General features: G+C 34.7%; 6 non-coding genes across 6 annotated transcripts; all 6 read right to left on the reverse strand.

Moving 5' to 3' along the window:
• Positions 1-811: 811 nt before the first annotated feature.
• Positions 812-883, reverse strand: TRNAW-CCA. Its single transcript has one exon. It is a non-coding gene; the product is annotated as a tRNA-Trp (tRNA).
• Positions 884-10,146: 9,263 nt separating this feature from the next.
• Positions 10,147-10,220, reverse strand: TRNAI-UAU. The gene has a single exon. It is a non-coding gene; the product is annotated as a tRNA-Ile (tRNA).
• Positions 10,221-12,989: 2,769 nt separating this feature from the next.
• TRNAI-UAU lies at positions 12,990-13,063 on the reverse strand. The gene has a single exon. It is a non-coding gene; the product is annotated as a tRNA-Ile (tRNA).
• Positions 13,064-18,142: 5,079 nt separating this feature from the next.
• On the reverse strand, positions 18,143-18,215 carry TRNAI-UAU. Its single transcript has one exon. It is a non-coding gene; the product is annotated as a tRNA-Ile (tRNA).
• Positions 18,216-18,310: 95 nt separating this feature from the next.
• TRNAI-UAU lies at positions 18,311-18,384 on the reverse strand. Its single transcript has one exon. It is a non-coding gene; the product is annotated as a tRNA-Ile (tRNA).
• Positions 18,385-20,356: 1,972 nt separating this feature from the next.
• TRNAW-CCA lies at positions 20,357-20,428 on the reverse strand. The gene has a single exon. It is a non-coding gene; the product is annotated as a tRNA-Trp (tRNA).
• Between the last annotated feature and the right edge of the window lie 288 nt (positions 20,429-20,716).

A 20,716-nucleotide genomic window follows, 5' to 3' on the forward strand; every position in this document is an offset into this window, starting at 1 on the left:
CAACAGAGCATAAACCCAATGTGAATCGAACACGCAACCTTCTGTTCTTATGGTGCGTGATGACAAGTTTCATCCATAAATAAGTTATCAATGCACAAAAAAAACAATGGAACATAAACCCAACGTGAATCAGTTAATCTGGAGTCAGATGCGCTAAACAATGGAACATAAACCCAACGTGAATTAGTTAATCTGGAGTCAGATGCGCTATCATTGTGCCACGGATCCCAGTGAATCAAACATGCAACCTTCTAATCTGGAATTAGACTAGCTACCATTGTGCCATATATCCCATAATTAAATAGTTTACCAAAGAATAATAGAATGAATCCTTCACCTAGGGCGTTCTCCTGGTGCGTGAAACAAAATAAAATACTTAATAATTCATTGATAAATGCACAAATAAAGTATAGAACATGAACCCGATGTGAATCGAACACGCAACCTTCTAATCTGGAGTCAGACGCACTACACTTGCCCCCAAGATCCAACGATTGTATAGTTTACCAAAGTTTATTGAATAAAATGAATCCTTCACCTAGAGCTCTACACAAACACAAACTATAGAACATGAGCCCGACGTGAATCAAACACATACCCTTCTCACCTAGAGTGAGAAGCGCAACCATTGCACCACGAATCCCATAATTATATAGTTTACCAAAGTCTATGAATAGAATGAATCTTTCACCGAGAGATGAGAGTATTCTCATCGTGTGTGGATTAAGAATAAAAACAAATACTTATTAATAAAATGATGACAAGTTTAATCCATAGATAAGTCATTAGGGCACAAACAAACTATAGAACATGAACCCGACGTGAATCAAACACGCAACCTTCTGATCTGGAGTCAGACGCGCTACCATTGCGCCACGGATTCCATAATTATATGGTTTACCAAAGTCTATGAATAGAATGAATCCTTCACCTAGAGCCTAGAATGAATATATTGATGAATGCACAAATAAATTATAGAACATGAACTGAACACCAAAGTCTATGAATAGAAGGACCCTTCACCTAAGTCTAGAGTATTCTCATCAACCTTCTAATATGAAGTCAGACACACTGAACACCAAAGTCTATGAATAGAAGGACCCTTCACCTAAGTCTAGAGTATTCTCATCAACCTTCTAATATGAAGTCAGACACACTGAACACCAAAGTCTATGAATAGAAGGACCCTTCACCTAAGTCTAGAGTATTCTCATCAACCTTCTAATATGAAGTCAGACACACTGAACACCAAAGTCTATGAATAGAAGGACCCTTCACCTAAGTCTAGAGTATTCTCATCAACCTTCTAATATGAAGTCAGACACACTGAACACCAAAGTCTATGAATAGAAGGACCCTTCACCTAAGTCTAGAGTATTCTCATCAACCTTCTAATATGAAGTCAGACACACTGAACACCAAAGTCTATGAATAGAAGGACCCTTCACCTAAGTCTAGAGTATTCTCATCAACCTTCTAATATGAAGTCAGACACACTGAACACCAAAGTCTATGAATAGAAGGACCCTTCACCTAAGTCTAGAGTATTCTCATCAACCTTCTAATATGAAGTCAGACACACTACTATTGCTCCACGAATTTCATGATAATTTAATTTATAAAAGTCTATGAATAGAAAGAATACTTCACCTAGAGCACGCTATCATTGCACCATGAACCCAACGTGAATTGAACTTGCAAACTTGTAATTTGGAGTCAGACGCACTACCATTGCGCCATGGATCCCATAATTACATTATTTACACTACAAGAAATAATGAATATGATAGCTTACGAGAAATGCCATCGTAGACTTTTTATAGTGTTTTTCGTACGTCGTGACAACCCATGTTATTAAAAGTCTGAGACTTTTTATAGCGTTTTTTTATATCTATAATTGATGCAATAATAGAGTATGAAACTATAGCTTATATATGTAGCTATGAAAACATTTTATAGCATTTTTATTAAGCTATAATATGTTTAATATAGCTAAAATAGTGTATTATCTTTAATTTATAATAGCATTTTTGTAACGCTATAATATAGTATCTATAACATCAATTTTATGCTATAATAATATTATTTAATCTTTCATAATCATTATAATTTTCGTAATTCACATTTGATGGCATTATTTTTTCGTTATATTTCTTTATCATTGTTATATAAGGCTTTTTGCTATGTAGATAAGGTATCATCTTCACATGGATCCTTTGCATGAATAAGCATGTATCAGTTCATTCATCTATATAAATATATAAAATATATATGAATATATGATTGTGATCACCTGAATTAAGTGAATGAAAAAATTATTTAATAAATATAAATATATAAACTTTGAAAATTACATAGTGATTTGCCGGATGGTCAAGTAACTGTACTACCCACAGCTTCTTTAATACATGTCATTTCTGATGTAGGCCTCCATAAATAAGCATTGTATTTCCTTGGTACATCAACCCATACTTTGACAACCTGAGGTTCAATCAGGATGTGATGAACAAGAGCAGTCGGATCATTAGAAGACCATTGTTCTTCTGCAACAATCTCTCCAGAGTCATGTCAATCTAATAACTTGCATTTAATCTGAGTATTATTATTGATGCTCTACAAAAAGAAACATATAAGCCATGAGAATTTGATAGTAATAATGAAATCAATAATTTTATTCCTTAAATTAGAAAATCAACTTACCATAGGAGAAGAATGAATGTTTGTTGGTAAGTATACTTCCAGTACCATTAGAGGCTTCCTCGGTTAGGTCAATCTAAGATAATTTCAAATGAAACATCTATGGAATAAATTCATAGGGCATAATGAAGGTGAAGTTTATATAACTTATTTTAAAAAAAAATGTACCTGGTTCTTCATAAAACTTGACAACATTGACTTCATTTCGATCCTCTCTTTCCTGATTTTCAAATATTCTTTCCCAAGTGTCATGTACTTATTTTCTTGTTGAGACAAGAGAGGTAAGTTTGAATGAGTCACTCCAAATCCAAGTCCTCTTACATGCCCACGATCCCGACCAAGAACTTTACTCAATGCATCATCAACAATATTATTCGATGAAGTTATTGTCTCAACCTCGGCTTGTTCAATGCGCTCCTACCAAGAAAGTATACCAAATACATTATGCAATTCTTACCAAAGTCAATTACTTGATCAATGTGCTTATAGCAATAAAAACCACTTCAACGGCTCATGTCATATACAGTATAAATAAGATATATCAACGAACACAATACTTCCAAACTAATCTTTGTTAAACATTTTGAAAGCTCTGGTATGCTTAATGGGATGATCAATTGGACCGTTTATGACTTGGTTCACAATCCCTATTTAAGAAAAGAAAATATCAATTTTCATTTACTATTTACTTAGCAACATTCAGGTCATATCGATTCAGTCTTTCAATGAAACACTTTCTCATCCAGCTGCTTTACTGACGAGAAGAGGAGAGGTTCCCGGGCAGGCAATGGAATAGCTTGACCTTCTCTTTCTTGACTTAAACATAGTGCTTGCTTTACCGAGTGAATAAATGCGTGGGTGGGAGTGAAGGATCATTAATCTGCTTCTCGAACATACCTTCATTTTCTTAGTTTAAAGTTCAAGAAAAGAGACTGTAAAGTCCAGTGTTTGAAAGGAGAGGGGCCGGAGCTTGACCTGATGATTGATCCTCCTGTTTACCGAGTGAAAGAAAGTAAAAGCCAAAGGAGTGGATAATCACGAGGCATAACTTAAATGAAGAAAGATGGACATAACCTCTTAGAATCCAAGTCAACTACCAACACCTCAAAAGCTTGAAAAACAAAAAAGAAAAGAAAAGATACATAGTTGACTCTCTCCTCCAATGAATTGCAATTATTTTCTAAATGATTGAAATTGTTTAGCTTTTGAGTTAGAACATGAACTCAACATGCACCCTTTGTTGAGTTATGGAGTCTGCTCGTTGTATTTATAGCTTGGTCAACGGCTATATCCGGTAAAGCTATATTTGGTAAAGCCATATATGGTAAAGCTATATCCGGTAAAGCTATATATGGTACATAGCTATATATAGTAGATGGTTAAATCTGGTAAAGCTATATTTAGTAGACTGAACCATATATATATCCCGTCCAGTAAAGCTTTGAAATGTACTTTTCTATTCTCTGTACTCTCTCTTGTTGTACATACCTGAACTCATCAATACAAAATCCTTTTAGCCACCAGAGTTCTCCTTGCAACTTTCTCTATCCCATTCTTTGTGTCCATCTAGATCGAGCGTGTGCGTTGTTGTGCGATCCTAACAACTGGTATCAGAGCTAACGACTGATATCGATCCTAACAATTGGTATCAGAGCCAGGCGGAAGTCAGAGCTAGGCAAAATTCACCACGATCTGTGAAGATGTTAAGTTCAAAGATTGAAACTGAGAAGTTCGATGGATCCGATTTCGGTTTCTGGAAGATGCAGATTGAAGATTATCTGTACCAGAAAAATCTTCACGAACCTCTGTTGGGGGTGAAGCCGGATACCATGACCACGAAACAGTGGAAGCTCAAGGATCGATAAGCCTTGAGGCTGATCCGATTGACGCTATCCAGAAACGTGGTGTTCAACATTATCAAGGAGAAGACAACGTCAGGTCTGTTAAAGACGCTGTCGAATATGTACGAAAAACCGTCGACTATGAACAAGGTGTATTTGATGCGGAGATTGTTATGAGTCCTTGTGAGAACTTCGTTATGAGCAAACAGAAACGAGTTAGTTTCACAAAGGCTGCCAGAGAACCGAAGAAAGTGCGGTTGGAAATGGTCCATACAGACGTCTGGGGACTATCTCCAGTTTCATCACTTGGTGGATCAAGGTACTACGTCATCTTCATCGATGACTTCAGCAGGAAGGTATGGGTTTACTTTCTGAAACACAAGTCAGATGTGTTTACCACCTTCAAGAAGTGGAAAGCTGAAGTTGAAAATTAGACCGACTTGAAGATCAAATGCCTGAGGTCTGACAATGGAGGAGAGTACAACAAATCAGAGTTTATAACATTTTGTGCAGCTGAGGGAATTAGATTAATAAGAACAATTCCCGGTAAGGCAAGACAAAATGGTATTGCAGAAAGAATGAACAGAACCTTGAATGAGCGAGCAAGAAGCATGAGGATTCATTCTGGATTGCCAAAGACATTCTGGGCTGATGCTGTGAACACAGCAGCATATTTGATTAATAGAGGGCCGTCAGTACCCTTGAAGTTCAAATTGCCCGAAGAAGTATGGACAGGAAAAGAACTCAAGTACTCTCACTTGAGAACCTTTGGCTGTACTGCGTATGTTCATGTTGATCCAGAGAAGAGAGATAAGCTTGATGCTAAGGCTGTGAAATGCTACTTCATAGGCTATGGCTCTGACATGTTCGGGTACAGGTTTTGGGATGAGAAAAATATGAAGATCCTAAGACACTGTGATGTGACCTTTGATGAAAATGTCATGTACAAGGACAAAAAGAAGATAAACTCTAAGACTACGAAGCAAGTGGGAGTTGAACTTGAGTGGCAAGAAAATTTACACAGTGATGGTACAACAGAAGCTCAAGAAACTCCTGATCCTATTGCTGAAAAACCAGACGTGGAGCAAGTTGCACCTGAGCAGGTGTTGAGAAGATCATCCAGAACTACCAGAGCACCAGATAGATATTCAACCTCATTACATTTGTTGCTGACTGACGAAGGAGAACAGAGTCCTTTGATGAGGCCCTACAAGTGGAAGATTCAACCAAGTGGGAGCAAGCCATGGATGATGAGATGAGCTCACTTGAAAGGAATAATACGTGGGTACTTGCTGAGTTGCCTACAGGAAAGAGAGCTCTATTGAACAAATGGGTGTTCAAAATCAAGGTTGAACCAGATGGCAGAAGGAGGTTTAAGACTCGGTTAGTAGTTAAAGGATATTCACAAAGAAAAGGCATTGATTATGCTGAGATCTTTTCTCCAGTTGTGAAATTAACTACTATCCGAATTCTACTGAGTATTGTTACATCGGAGAATTTGCACCTTGAGCAAATGGATGTAAAAATGGCATTTTTACATGGAGATCTAGATGAGGAGATCTATATGCAACAACCCGAAGGATTTGAAGCTCCAGGCAAGGAGCACATGGTGTGTAAGCTCAATAAGAGCTTGTATGGACTGAAACAAACACTGAGACAATGGTACAAGAAGTTTGACTCCTTCATGAGCAAGAGTGGTTTCCACAGAAGTGAAAAGGATCAGTGTTGCTACCTCAAGAAATACACTGATTCTTATGTGTTTCTACTCCTGTATGTGGATGATATACTTATTGCTGGATCAAGTATGAGGGAGATAAACCACCTGAAGGCAAGCTTGTCTTCAGTATTTGAGATGAAAGATTTAGGTGCAGCGAAGCAGATCCTTGGGATGAGGATTTCTCGAGATAGATCTGCTGGCACATTAAATCTATCCCAAGAGCAGTACATTGAGAAGGTGTTGTCCAAATTCAAGATGAATAACGCTAAACTCAGGACTACCCCCTTGGCAAATCATATTAAATTGTCAAAGGGGCAATCTCCCAAGACAGTTGAGGAACGTGAGCACATGGCATCAGTTCCGTACGCTTCTGCAGTTGGGAGTTTGATGTATGCTATGGTCTGCACTAGACCTGACATAACACATGCAGTGGGAGTTGTTAGCAAGTACATGGCAAATCCAGGGAAGGAACATTGGGAAGCTGTGAAGTGGCTTCTGAGATATCTGAGAGGTACATCCAATACTACACTTTGTTATGGCAATGGCAAAGTAGTTCTGCAAGATTTTGTGGATGCTGATCTGAGTGGAGATGTAGATTCCAGCAAGAGCACATCTGGGTATATCTACAATATAGATGGAACAGCAGTGAGTTGGATGTCCAAGCTATAGAAATGCGTTGCTCTTTCATCTACTGAAGCTGAGTATGTGGCCATAGCTGAAGCTGGAAAGGAGATGATATGGATGACAGACTATCTAGAAGAATTAGGTCGGAAAATGTGCAAGAAGATCCTTTATACAGATAGTCAGAGTGCCATACAGTTGGTGAAAAACCCAGTCTATCATTCAAGGACAAAACACATTAGAAGACGGTACCATTTCACTCGCAGGTTAGTGGAAGAAGGCGATATGTGTTTGGAGAAGATAGAGGGTGCAAAGAATCCAGCAGACATGTTGACAAAATGTGTTGATGTTGGAAAATTAAAGCTATGCAAAGCCCTAATTGGTATGGTGTAGGATCAGTCTTCAAGTTGGAGAATTGTTGAGTTATGGAGTCTGCTCCCTATATTTATAGCTTGGTCAACGGCTATATCCGGTAAAGCTATATTTGGTAAAGCCATATATGGTAAAGCTATATCCGGTAAAGCTATATATGATACATAGCTATATATAGTAGATGGTTAAATCTGGTAAAGCTATATTTAGTAGACTGAACCATATATATATCCCGTCCAGTAAAGCTTTGAAATGTACTTTTCTATTCTCTGTACTCTCTCTTGTTGTACATATATATCCCGTCCAGTAAAGCTTTGAAATGTACTTTTCTATTCTCTGTACTCTCTCTTGTTGTACATATATATCCCGTCCAGTAAAGCTTTGAAATGTACTTTTCTATTCTCTGTACTCTCTCTTGTTGTACATATATATCCCGTCCAGTAAAGCTTTGAAATGTACTTTTCTATTCTCTGTACTCTCTCTTGTTGTACATATCTGAAGTCATCAATACAAAATCCTTTTAGCCACCAGAGTTCTCCTTGCAACTTTCTCTATCCCATTCTTTGTGTTCATCTAGATCGAGCGTGTGCGTTGTTGTGCGATCCTAACAACTGGTATTAGAGCTAACGACTGATATCGATCCTAACACCCTTCTATCCCATTCTTTGTGTTCATCTAGATCGAGCGTGTGCGTTGTTGTGCGATCCTAACAACTGGTATTAGAGCTAACGACTGATATCGATCCTAACACCCTTCTGTCTAGAGTCAGACACGCTACCATTGAGCAACAAATCCCATGATTATATAATTTATCAAAATCTATGAATAGCAAGAACCCTTCACCTAGAGCGTTCTTATGATGCGTGGACTAAGAATAAAAAAAAATCTCTTGTGGCCTAAGTCTTAGAATAAATGAATTTAGAGAAAATACTTATTAATTCAATGATGACAGGTTTCATCCATAAATAGGATGATAAATGGGCAAACAAACTATAGAACATGAACCCAAGGTGAATCAAACACGCAACCTTCTAATATGGAGTCAAACGTGCTACCATTGTGCTATGAATCCGATAATTATATAATTTATTAAAATCTATAAATAACAAGAAACCTTCACCTGGAGCGTTCTTATGATGCATGAACTAAGAATAAAAAAAAATTCCACCAGCCTAAGTCTTAGAATGAATGAATTCAAAGAAAATACTTATTAATTTTATGATGACAAGTTTCATACATAATTAAAAGTTTGACGAGTGCACAAACAAACTATAGAACATGAACCCGATGTAAATCAAACATGCAACTTTCTGATCTTGAGTCAGACGAGCTACCATTGCTCCACGGATCCAATGATTATAAATTTTATTAAAGTCTATGAATAGCAAGAACACTTCACCTACATGGAATAAGAATAAAAATTAAAAAAAAAATAGTCTAGAATGGATGAATTCAAAGAAAATACTTATTAATTGACAAGTTTCATCCAAGAGTGCACAATCAAACCCATAAAACATACCCATAAAACATGAACACAACCTGCATTGAACATGCAAACTTCTAATCTTGGGTTAGACGCATTACCATTGGACCACAAATCCCATAATTATATTACTTACCAAAGTCTATGAATTGCAAGGATCCTTCACCTAGAGCCAAGAAAGTTCTTATTGTTCGGAATAAGAAAGTTCTCTAGGTTGATAGATTGTCAACTTCCCCCTACCCGAATAGTTATATACTGTTAAGTCGTTGTTCTTGCTGTTGTTGTCTTTGCTTGCATGCTATATAATGTTGTTTTCAATCTCTCACTAAATCTTGCTTCCAAACTCTCTTTCGAAAATCTCTCTGCTCCTGTTTTCTAAAACCTTCTTCTTAAATAGAGGTCAGAGGCTCGAGCATGCGTTTTCTAGCTGTAGGCGACGCGCAAACGAATTGACTTAACTCACTTGTTGCTGAGAAGTGAATACCGCACAATCGCAAGTTCACTGACAAGAAAAGAACAAGCGAAAGAAAATAGATAAATAAATAAACCAAGAAATAAATAAATGATAAAACAAAATAAGTTTTAAGGAGACTTGTAGATTTAGAGGAGATAGATTATGTAAGTATATCCCAAATCTCCTTTTCTTTTATCCTAATATGGATTAAGGTACGTTCATATAACATTATGAATGATAAGTTAGGGAACGATATGACCACGAAGCGTGGTACATTCATGTAACGTTATGACTGCGATAGATATAAGAATGTTAAGGTTATGATAAGTTAGAGAACGATATGACCACGAAGCGTTTATGATATAATATGATTATGATACGACATGTGAATGACAGATATAGTTCTATATATATATATATATATATATTGTGGGTAGTAAGTTGATATCGGGGGTCGCACCCTCAACCTTGGGCTACTACATAGCTGGTGGGATCAGTTTGTCGACCTGGTAGAGAGACTTCTTTGAGGTAGTACTGATCGTCCGATGGTTGCATAGGTTGCATTGACAAACTCCCATGGCTAGCCCTCACCCCCTGTTGTCCTAGAGAGACTTCTTTGAGGTAGCACTCACCATGTTACTGTTGCATAGGTTGCTTAATAATGGGTAATATTGATTATATACTCATCCTTTCCTCTTTTGGTGATCACAAGCTACCTCCTTACCCAACCGTGACCTTCGTCGACTCGACCAATGCTCTAACCTATTCCTTTATTAAGGTATAAACTAATATTTATGGTGTCGGCAGGCTCGTAACTCATAAGACCAACACTCTAACCAACTAAGCTACGGGACCATATATTATATTAACATTATCCAAAATCAATTATATCCTTTTATTATCATATTAAATTTTATTCTTAAAAATAAGAATCTAACTAAGCAACACTAATTATGAGAATTGGTCTCGGCGGGGTTTGAACCCGCGACCTTCGGCTCATAAGACCAACGCTCTAACCAACTGAGCTACGAGACCAAGTTTTATATTAACATATAATTATTCAAAATCAAACATGTTAATTATTTAGTTTTTAACAATAATTTTTATTATTTATGTGTAATTTAATTGTTATCCATGGTATGAAAATCCAAGGTTATTAATGTAATCTTGAACCATATGTGGTTGACATACAAGAGGATCGGGTTCAAGTAATAACCTAATTGTCTATAATATATGGATAAGGTTAGGTGCCTTATCCTGGTAACACTATTGATACAGCCCACTTTGTAATCGTTATAAATAATCTGATCCAAATCGTTCATGTGGAGACATGTAAGTGGGGTATCCTATATAATGAGTTTGTATAAGACTGGATCAAGAAATATTTAATCACTCGTTATAAATCCCTTAATTGAGAAGTTCAATATTTCACATGATGATCATATGCGACTCGATCTTAATCTTGAGTGACTTATGAACTCCTGTCTGTGACGGCTTGTCCTTTAATTTACATGGGTGAGAATGACTCTATTAGCCGATTTAATATACCTACCATTTTGGGGACTTACCAAATAGGGAGTTGGGAACATAATATCATGAAATGGAATTCACTCATTTCGGCATAAGGAAAGTAGATTTGTTCTCTTCAGTACTGATTTTGGGACTTGAACAATGGGGCCAAACCCACTCATTAGCCCGAGAGGAACTTGGTTATGATTGGATCATAAACAAATTGTTCATTAGAGAATTAGTGGTACTTAAAGTGAAAGATGTAATTACAGGGGTAAAACGGACTTTTGACCCAACTGTAATTATGAACAAGAAGGATTGACTTGCTTGTAATGATTATATCAATGGACATAACTTGTACTGCAATGCATAAGAGTGCAACTCTAGGTCGATAATGGAATGACCTAACATTAATGAATGGAAATTGATTAATTAAAAAGTTTAATTAATTAATTTTGTATCAATGGAGCTTATAATCTATAGGTCTGCTAGCTGATAAAAGTTCAATTTATTTGAAAGAAAATGGGAAGGATTCAAATTAATATTTAATATATTAGATATTTTAAATATAAAGAAAAAAATAAATTTAATTTAAAATGTCAAATTAATATTTAATATATTCGATATATTAAATAAATAGAAAAAATATATTTAATTTGAAGGGTTGAAATTATCTTTAATATATTAGATATATTAAATATAAATAGAAAAATATATATTAATTTAAAGGGTTCAAATTAATATTTAATATATTAAAGAAAAATATATTTATGGTATTTTATACTATTAAATATTAAATCAATTAATGTATTTTCATACATTAAATAAAAATATATTTGAAATTTGAATGAGATTCAAATAAGTTAAATATATTAAAATATATTATAATATTTAAATATGATTTATATTCGATATTATATTCTAATAGGTTAGATATGCAAATATATTATTGGACAAAGATTCTCGTAGAGTTACTATAAATAGGACCCGATTGAGCCAAAGACAAACTCTCTGAGGGGAATGAAATTAAGAATTCTCGATGTTAACGTCAAACTCTAGTATCTTATGACTTACAATTGCATAACTTTTTTCTCTGCTTTGAGCTATATGAATCATCATCCTCATCATCTACACGACCTCATTAGTAGCTCAAATCTAATCCTAATAGCTTGCATTTACTCACTTCATCCCGATATACTTGGGATCTACACTGTTTCCCATACAGAGTATCAAACAATATCATGCAATTGATTGTTAGATGCTATGTATTATAAGCGAATTTCATATACTTGGGGCACGTAACATTTTGTTAATATTTGATTCAGATATTCGATCTACTTGTCCGTTTATCTGTTTGTGGGTGAAAAATAGAGGTTAAATCCAATAGAGCGTTCTCATGGAGGGTGGAATAAGAATAAAATAGTTATTAATTCAATGATGACAAGTTCCATCCATATATGAACCCGACGTGAATCAAACACGCAACCTTCTGATCTGGAGTCAGACGCACTACCATTGCGCCGCGAATCCAATGATTCTATAATTTACCAAAGTCTATGAATAGAAAGAACCCTTCACCTAGGTCGTGGAATAAGAATAAAACAAAATTCAATGATGAAAAGTTTCATCCATAAATACGTTGATGAATGTACAAATAAATTAGATTGTACATAAATTATATTACCATGAACCTAACGTGAATCAAACACGCAACCTTCCAATCTAAAGTCAAATGCACTACCATTGCACCACAAATTTCATGATTAGATAATTTACCAAAGTCTATGAATAGAATGAATCCGGTTTCATCCATAAATATGTTGATGAATGCTCAAACAAACTATAGAACATGAAACGAATCGAAGCCGGCTACCATTTCGCCACAGATCCCAAAATTATATCACAGGTTTCATCCATAAATATGTTGACGAATGCATAAACAAACTATAGAACATGAACCCAACGTGAATCGAACAACACACAACCTTCTAATACCAATGTCTATGTATAGACAGGACCCTTCACCTAGAGCCTTTAGTGATTGTTGGCTCTAGAGTAAACACAGTAATATGAGAATTGAACCCGCAACCTTCGACTGAGAATTGAACCCGCAACCTTCGACTGAGAATTGAACCCGCAACCTTCGACTCACTAACTAACTAAGCTATGTTCATACCCATAATGGATCCAATCTAACTAAGCCTAAAATGACAATCGGTCCACGACCGACTCATAAGACCAACTTCTAAACTGAGCTACGATCCAATCTAACTAAGCCCACACTAATATGAGAATTGGTCTCGGCGGGGCTTGAACCCGCGACCTTCGGCTCATAAGACCAACACTCTAACCAACTGAGCTACGAGACCATATTTTATATTAACATATCATTATCCAAAATCAAACATTTTATTAATTCAATTATTTCCTTAAAAATAACCATTTATGTTTTTATTATTATATTCACGTTCTAATTAATTATTTAGTTTTTTTGAGATTTATGCCCTAAAGCCTCGTAATTAATTATTTAGTTTTTCACAATAATTTTTATTATTTATTTGTAATTTAATTGTTATCCATGGTATGAAAATTCAAGGTTATTAATGTAATCTTGAACAGTATGTGGTTGACATACAAGAGGATCGGGTTCAAGTAATAACCTAAAGAGTCTATAGTATATGGATAAGGTTGAGTGTCTTATCCTAGTAACACTATTGATATGGCCCATTTTGTAATCGTTACAAATGATCTGATCCAAATCGTTCATGTGGAAACATGTAAGTAGGGGTATCTTATATAATGAGTTTGTATAAGACTGGATCAAGAAATATTTAATCACCCTTTAAAATCCGTTAATCGAGAAGATTAATATTTCACATGATGATCATATGCGACTCATTTTGGGACTTGAACAATAGGGCCAGACCCACTCATTAGGTCGAGAGGGACTTGGTTTATGATTGGATCTTAAACAAATTGTTCATTAAAGAATAAGTGGTACTTAAGGTGAAAGATGTAATTACAAGAGTAAAATAGACTTTTGACCCAACTGTAATTATGAACAACTGACTTGCTTGTAATGATTATATCAATGGAGCCCCTTGCTAGCTCATAGTAAGGCTAAAAGGTTCAATTTATTTGAAAGAAAATAAGGCTACAAACTTTTGAACATGATCCCGTGAATTGAACACACAACCTTTTGATCTGGAGTCAAACGCGCTACCATTATACCACAAATTCCATGTTAATATAGTTTACCAAAATTTATGAATAGCAAGGACCCTTCACCTAAAGCCTAAAGCCTAAAGTGTTCTCATCGTGTGTGGAATAAGAATAAAAGAAATACTTATTTATTCTACGATGACAAGTTTCATCCATAAATACAATGATGAATGCACAAACAAACTATAGAACATGAATCCAACGTGAATCGAACATGGAATCTTTTGTTCTAGAATCAAACGCGATACTATTGCGCCACGGATCCCATAATTATATAACTTATCAAAACCTATGAATAGCAAGAACCCTTCACCTAGAGAGTTCTTATGATGCGTCCTAAGTCCAAAATGAATGTGATTACAAGTTTCGTCCTAAGTCCAAAATGAATGTGATTACAAGTTTCATCTAAACGTAAGCTTGATGATTGCACAATCAACAAAACCCATAAAGAACATGAAACCCAACGTGAATCAAACACGCAACCTTTTGATTTGGAGTCAAACACGCTACCATTGCACTACGGATCCAATGATTATATAATTTATCAAAGTCTATGAATAGCAAGAACCCTTCACCTAGAGCGTTCTTATGGTGCGTGGAATAAAATTAAAAAAAAAAAATCTCGACCATGTGGCCTAGGTCTAAAATGTATGAATTCAATGAAAATACTTATTAATTCTATGCTGACAAGTACGTGGATTGAACACGCAACCTTTTGATCTGGAGTCAAACGTGCTATCATTGCACCACAGATCCCATGATTATGTAATTTATCAAAATCTATGAATTGCAAGTACCCTTCACCTAGAGCCAAGAAAGTTCTCATTGATCGGAGTAAGAAAGTTCTCTAGGTAGATAGATTGTCAACTTCCCCCTGCCCGAATAGTTATATACTGTTAAGCCGTTGTTGTTGTTGCTGCCTTTCCTTGCATGCTATTTAATGTCGTTTCCAGTCTCTCTCTAAATCTTACTTTCAAACTCTCTTACAAAAATCTCTCTGCCCTTGTTTTCTGAAACCTTCTTCTTAAATCGGGGCCAGAGGCTCGAGCATACGTTGTCTGGATGTAGGCGACGCACAAACGAATTGACTTAACTCACTTGTTACGGAGAAGTGAGTGCAGCACAATAGCAAGTGTGCTACCAAGAGAGAGAAAATAGATAAATAAATAAACTAATAAAATGATAAAACAAAATAAGTTTAGGTGGAATTTAGCAGATCTTAACTAAACGGTTTGGCTCGCCCCACACTTGTATGGTCTGGAGAAGCTTACTTGTCTGATAGGTGTTTTATCCCGTTTTGGTTTTATTGCTTGTTCTTTTGTCTGGTTCAATAATATTGCTTCTACGAGTGAGTGAGTTTTAGGGGTCGACTGGACCCGAAGCTTCTCAAGCTCAACCAACCGTTTACGTTTCTAGTTAGAGACCTCTTGTAGCTAACGTTGGATCAAAGGACCTACCGGTTTAGGTAAATATCTAATGCGTTCTCCGACCGTAAGGAGATGTTGGACATTTAGAGGAGATAGATTTCTCTTTATCGGTGAGTTATATCCCAGATCTCCTTTTCTTTTATCCTAATTTCATTTTTAGAAAATCACCCATTATAATATTCTCTGTATCTCCTTCTCTTTTATGCTAATCTCATTGTTAGGAAATCACGGTCAATTATATGCTAAATCTTCTTTGCAATTTTTTAGCTTTTGAGTTAGAAATTAAATGTAAATAATTTTATACAATAATAAATTAAAATTCGACCGTAATATTGTTAACAAAATTAAAGAAAAAAAGTACTCATATAATGTCCCATACAAAATCAAAAAGGAAAAAAAAAAAAAAAGAGAAATATAGAGATGAAGACAATGAAGAAAAAGGGAAATACAAAGAGTAAAGAGAAGACCTAACACAAATAAGACTCAAGATATAAATGAAGTAATTATTAAATATATTATAGAATTATAGTATCTAATAATTATATGTTAGTAGACATTGTATTGTTAGACATATTTATATCCGAAGAAACATTAAATTTAAATGGAAAAATTAAGATTTGTTAAATACTTAACAAAATTTAGGAATTAGAATTATAAAGGAATTTGGTGAACATCTTTAATAGGTGAAGCGCCTGGGCATTAGTGAAAACGAATTCGAGGGACGAAAGAAAGTTAATGAAGTTAGATAGAACTTCAGCCAAGTCTATCTAAGTAAGTGATCTTACTATCGACACGGTTATATTGGATGTTGACACGTGCCCCGTGGTTCTGCACGTGTCATATATATTGATATGTGTGAATTGTTTATGGATCGATATGCGCTTATGATATGATATGTATATGTTATAATATGTGAATTGTATGATAATACTTATGGTATGATGTGTTTAATGATATGTTTAAGATAGGATACGAGAAGAATGCACTAAACTTAATGTAATGATAGGAATAAGATACGTTCATGAAATGTTGAGGTTAGGTTACATATCGAAGTGCTATGAATATGAGAGATTGATAAAAACAATACGGTCACGATCGATTGATAAAAGAATATGGTTAGGTTATGGGTAGAAAGGGATAAGATTATGATAGATTGATAGAACGATAGCGTTAGGATACGTTCCTGTAATGACATGACTAAGGTACGTTCATGTAACTTTATGACTGTGATAGATATAAGAATGTTAAGGCTATGATAAGTTAGGGAACGATACGACCACTAAGCGTTTATGATATAATATGATTATGATACGACATGTAATGACAGAGATATATATATTGTGATATGATATGAAAATGATATGAAACATGTTATGGTACGAGATATGTGATAATTGACATGTTTATGATATGATATATTGTGATCCAATATGTTATGGTATGATATGTATATGGTGAAAATTATTACATCTGGAAGCATGGAATGTTATGATATGATATAGTTATGTAATTTGAATGATATGATGTGATTGACATGCAAAACGGTGAACTAGCATGAAATACAACTCCGGCATATGCATGTAAGATATGCTAAACGATATGTGAAATGATATGAAAAATTATATAATATGTACGGAACGCTAGCGGGGTTGTATTAAATGATAATGAAAATAGAAAAACGTTGGACCTCATGCATTATTGTGTACTCATGCATTGGGGGATACCCCTCACCCTTCACGATAGTACAGACGCGTATGTTACGAGACAAGAAAACGATCATTATGGTTATCATAATGTTGTGATGACCAAGCAGGAAAACAATCATTATGTTTATCATAATGTTGTGACGGTCAGGCAGGAAAATGATCATCATGTTTAACCTAATGCTGTCGTGACGGTTACTAGTTGCAACGGGTGTTCGGCCTAAGGAGCTCCTAGAGTATGCTCACCCCACAAGGAAAGTGGCCCAACAGTGTGCGAACTGACTCACGTATGGGCTGTGTGTAAAGTATATGGTACACATCCAAGTTACCCGTGAGGATATTTCCGTAGGAAAATAGACGGGTATGATAGGTCCCATCATTGCATTCGCATGTTATTGCATTTAAACCCAAATAGTGGGGTCACTTACTGAGTATTTTTTTTAAATACTCAAGCCACGTGCTACTTTCATTTCAGGTTAAGGCAAGGAATTCCTATACAGTTGACGATAGCATCGCAACTCGAGACCATGGCACATGCATAGGGTAGTCATATTTATTTTCTTAGATTTAGGCTAGAATATGTTAAACGTTTATTTATTTTATTTAGTCTTTTGTTGTGTCGTTTTTTAAGGTGTTTTCAAAACATATAAGTTCATGGCTGTGTTTTAAGATGAAGGTGATTTTATGAAAACTTAAATGAAGCACTTTTTCATTCAATGTTCATGATATGTATACAGTAGCGACCTTAAATTAAGTAAAAAATTTCGGGTCATTCCACGTTATGACCTTTTATATCTAAGACAATTGGGTAAGCATGAGAATGTCACACATAACCTTCTGTGGAGTTAAACACACTACTTTTGCACCACGAATTCCATGAGATAAAGAGTTGTCCTTCTACCACTTCTACATAATCGTGCTAAAACGGAGGATGAAAATTTTTGTATTTCCTTTCCAATACGTATTGTTGAGAGCTAGGCGTGAAAGTTCGTTTGGATTACCTCACCTAATTTTTACCTATAAACAACGAGAATTAGTTTCATCCATTCCGTAGGACTAGAACCCGCAACCTTCAACTCATTATATCAACGCAAATTGGTCCCAGCGGGCTCGAACCCGCGACCTTCGGCTCATAAGACCAACGCTCTAACCAACTGAGCTATGGGACCATATATTATATTAATATATCATTATCCAAAATCAAACATTTCTTAATTCAATTATTTTCACATTTATTATAGGGTCTACACTCTAATATTTGAATTGGTCCCGGCGGGGCTTGAACCCGCGACCTTCGGCTCATAAGACCAATGCTCTAACCAACTGAGCTACGAGACCATGTTTTATATTAAATATCATTATCCAAATATTTCTTTTTATTATCATATTAAATTTTCAAATTTATGCTTAAAAATAATCATATAGGTTTTCATTATTATATTCTTTTATTAAAGTTTAAAATAATATTTAGTAAAAATATATATTCATACCCTGATATAGTCGGTTTAACTAACCCTACACTAATATGAGAATTGGTCCCAGCGGGTTTGAAACCCACAACCTTCGGCTCATAAGACCAATGTCCTAACCAACTAAGCTACGGGACCATATTTTATATTAATATATTATTATTCAAAATCAAACATTTTTTTAATTCAATTATTTCCTTTTATTATCCTATTAAATTTTCAAATTTATTCTTAAAAATATCCATTTATGTTTTGATTATTATATTCTTTTATTAGAGTTTAAAATAATATTTAAGTGGTATTAGAGTAAACACACTAATATGAGAATTAGTTGCCGGCGGGGTTCGAACTTGCGACCTTCGATTCATAAGACCAAGGTTTTTAATTCAATTATTTCCTTTTATTATCATATTAAATTTTCAAATTTATTCTTAAAAATAACCATTTATATTATTATTAAGGTTTAAATAATATTTAGTAAAAATATAAATTCATACCCTAAATTATTTTTTTTTCTATTATTTAAAACTTTTTTTTTTTTAAAAAAAAAAAATCATCAAAAGTCTATTCAAACCGACCCTAAAATCTCAAACTTAAAGCATGGTTTTCACTTCTTCAATATTCTAGTATTCCTTTTGGTTGACTTTGACCATTTTTTTCCTCAACTATCCCGAGCATGTTTTTCTTCTTCAACCACTTGAGTTTCGGTCTTCTCGGCCTACACTAAAATCTTATAATTTTAAAATGTATAAGGAGGGAAGTCAATGGAGTATTTGTACCTGTTAGGCTCGGGTCTAAGAAATTCTCAAGTTCTCATTTATAATGGTTTGCTAAGTACATTTATAGAATTTAGACGGAAAAAAAAAATTGAACCCTCGACCTTCCTTGATTGTTCCAGAATCATGTTAATTTCATACTTGAATTTTCTGAACAGTTCATAAAATAAAACCTATTCAGATGAGGATGTTGCCGCCTTCACCTTCAAGTACTAGTTGTATCTAATTCGATGAAATTGAGACCAAATCAATGGCCAGATGAAAATGGAGTATTTGGGTTGACTCATTAATTTCAATGAAATTAAATTCAAATTAAATTTGATTAATGAACAAATTTACGATGAAACACTGAAATTCACAAAATATATATAACACGGAAAAAAATCATTGGCTTATCAAATTATCTATCAAGCCATGAAAAAGATTCAACAGAGGACGAAAAGAAATCCACTATCTATTTTAGATCAAGCAAGAGTAACTCTTGATATAGCAGTAAAGGCACGACGAGCAGATCAACTCATCAAGTTCCTGAGATAGGATCCACACAAGTAAAAACACTTGTCATTAGTTGGTTATTACGGACATCCCAAAAACGTCCCGATCAAAATATGGCTTTCAAATTAAGTTCTGAATGAGTGAATGCCGACGAGGGAGTATATATATATATATATATATATATATATATATATATATAACTTAAAAGTCGTTATTTGCTCTAAAATTGTATCAATTTTGCACCATATTCTTTTTATGATTCATTAAACACATCTAAACATATTTTCTTTTATTGAATGAAGCTAAAATTAATTAAACAAGTTTATGAGTAAAATTAGATTTTTTTTTTTTTCCCCTCCATTTTAATTTAATTTATTATCATTAATTTTTGAAAAAATACAGCTGTAATTAGATTCGGCAAATTACGGGCCATTGGGCAGACGGCGGCGGAGTGACCGAGGGGACAAAAACATACGGAAAATAGTTTTTTTTATAAAAGAATAATAATAGTAAATAATCACGGGCAGGGCGAAAAAGGTAATTTCGGAAGAAGGAAAATTTAATAAAAATTGAACCCGACGTGAATCGAACACGCAACCTTCTGATCTGGAGTCAGACGCGCTACCATTGCGCCACGGATCCTTTGTTGATTCAAGTTGAGCGTTTTTATTTTATTTATATAATATTTATTTTAAAGCATGAAATTTTTTTTACTTTAGATCTTTAGTAGGGAAAAAAGAATATAAAGATAGACAAAGCATGTAATTGGTAAATTCTTCGCAGCTGGGAAAAGGATTATTTGGCTTCACATTTTGAGAGCCGGCGTTTGCACGTGATAACTATATTTAATTCATTCTCGATCTTGATGCTTTTGTTTGGAGTGACTATGGAAAATAACTGCTCAATCAAGACATTCTAGTCGTCGACCGC

The sequence above is a fragment of the Cucurbita moschata genome, unplaced genomic scaffold (assembly GCF_002738365.1).
Source record: "Cucurbita moschata cultivar Rifu unplaced genomic scaffold, Cmos_1.0 Cmo_Scf00040, whole genome shotgun sequence".
Classification (NCBI taxonomy): Eukaryota; Viridiplantae; Streptophyta; class Magnoliopsida; order Cucurbitales; family Cucurbitaceae; genus Cucurbita; species Cucurbita moschata.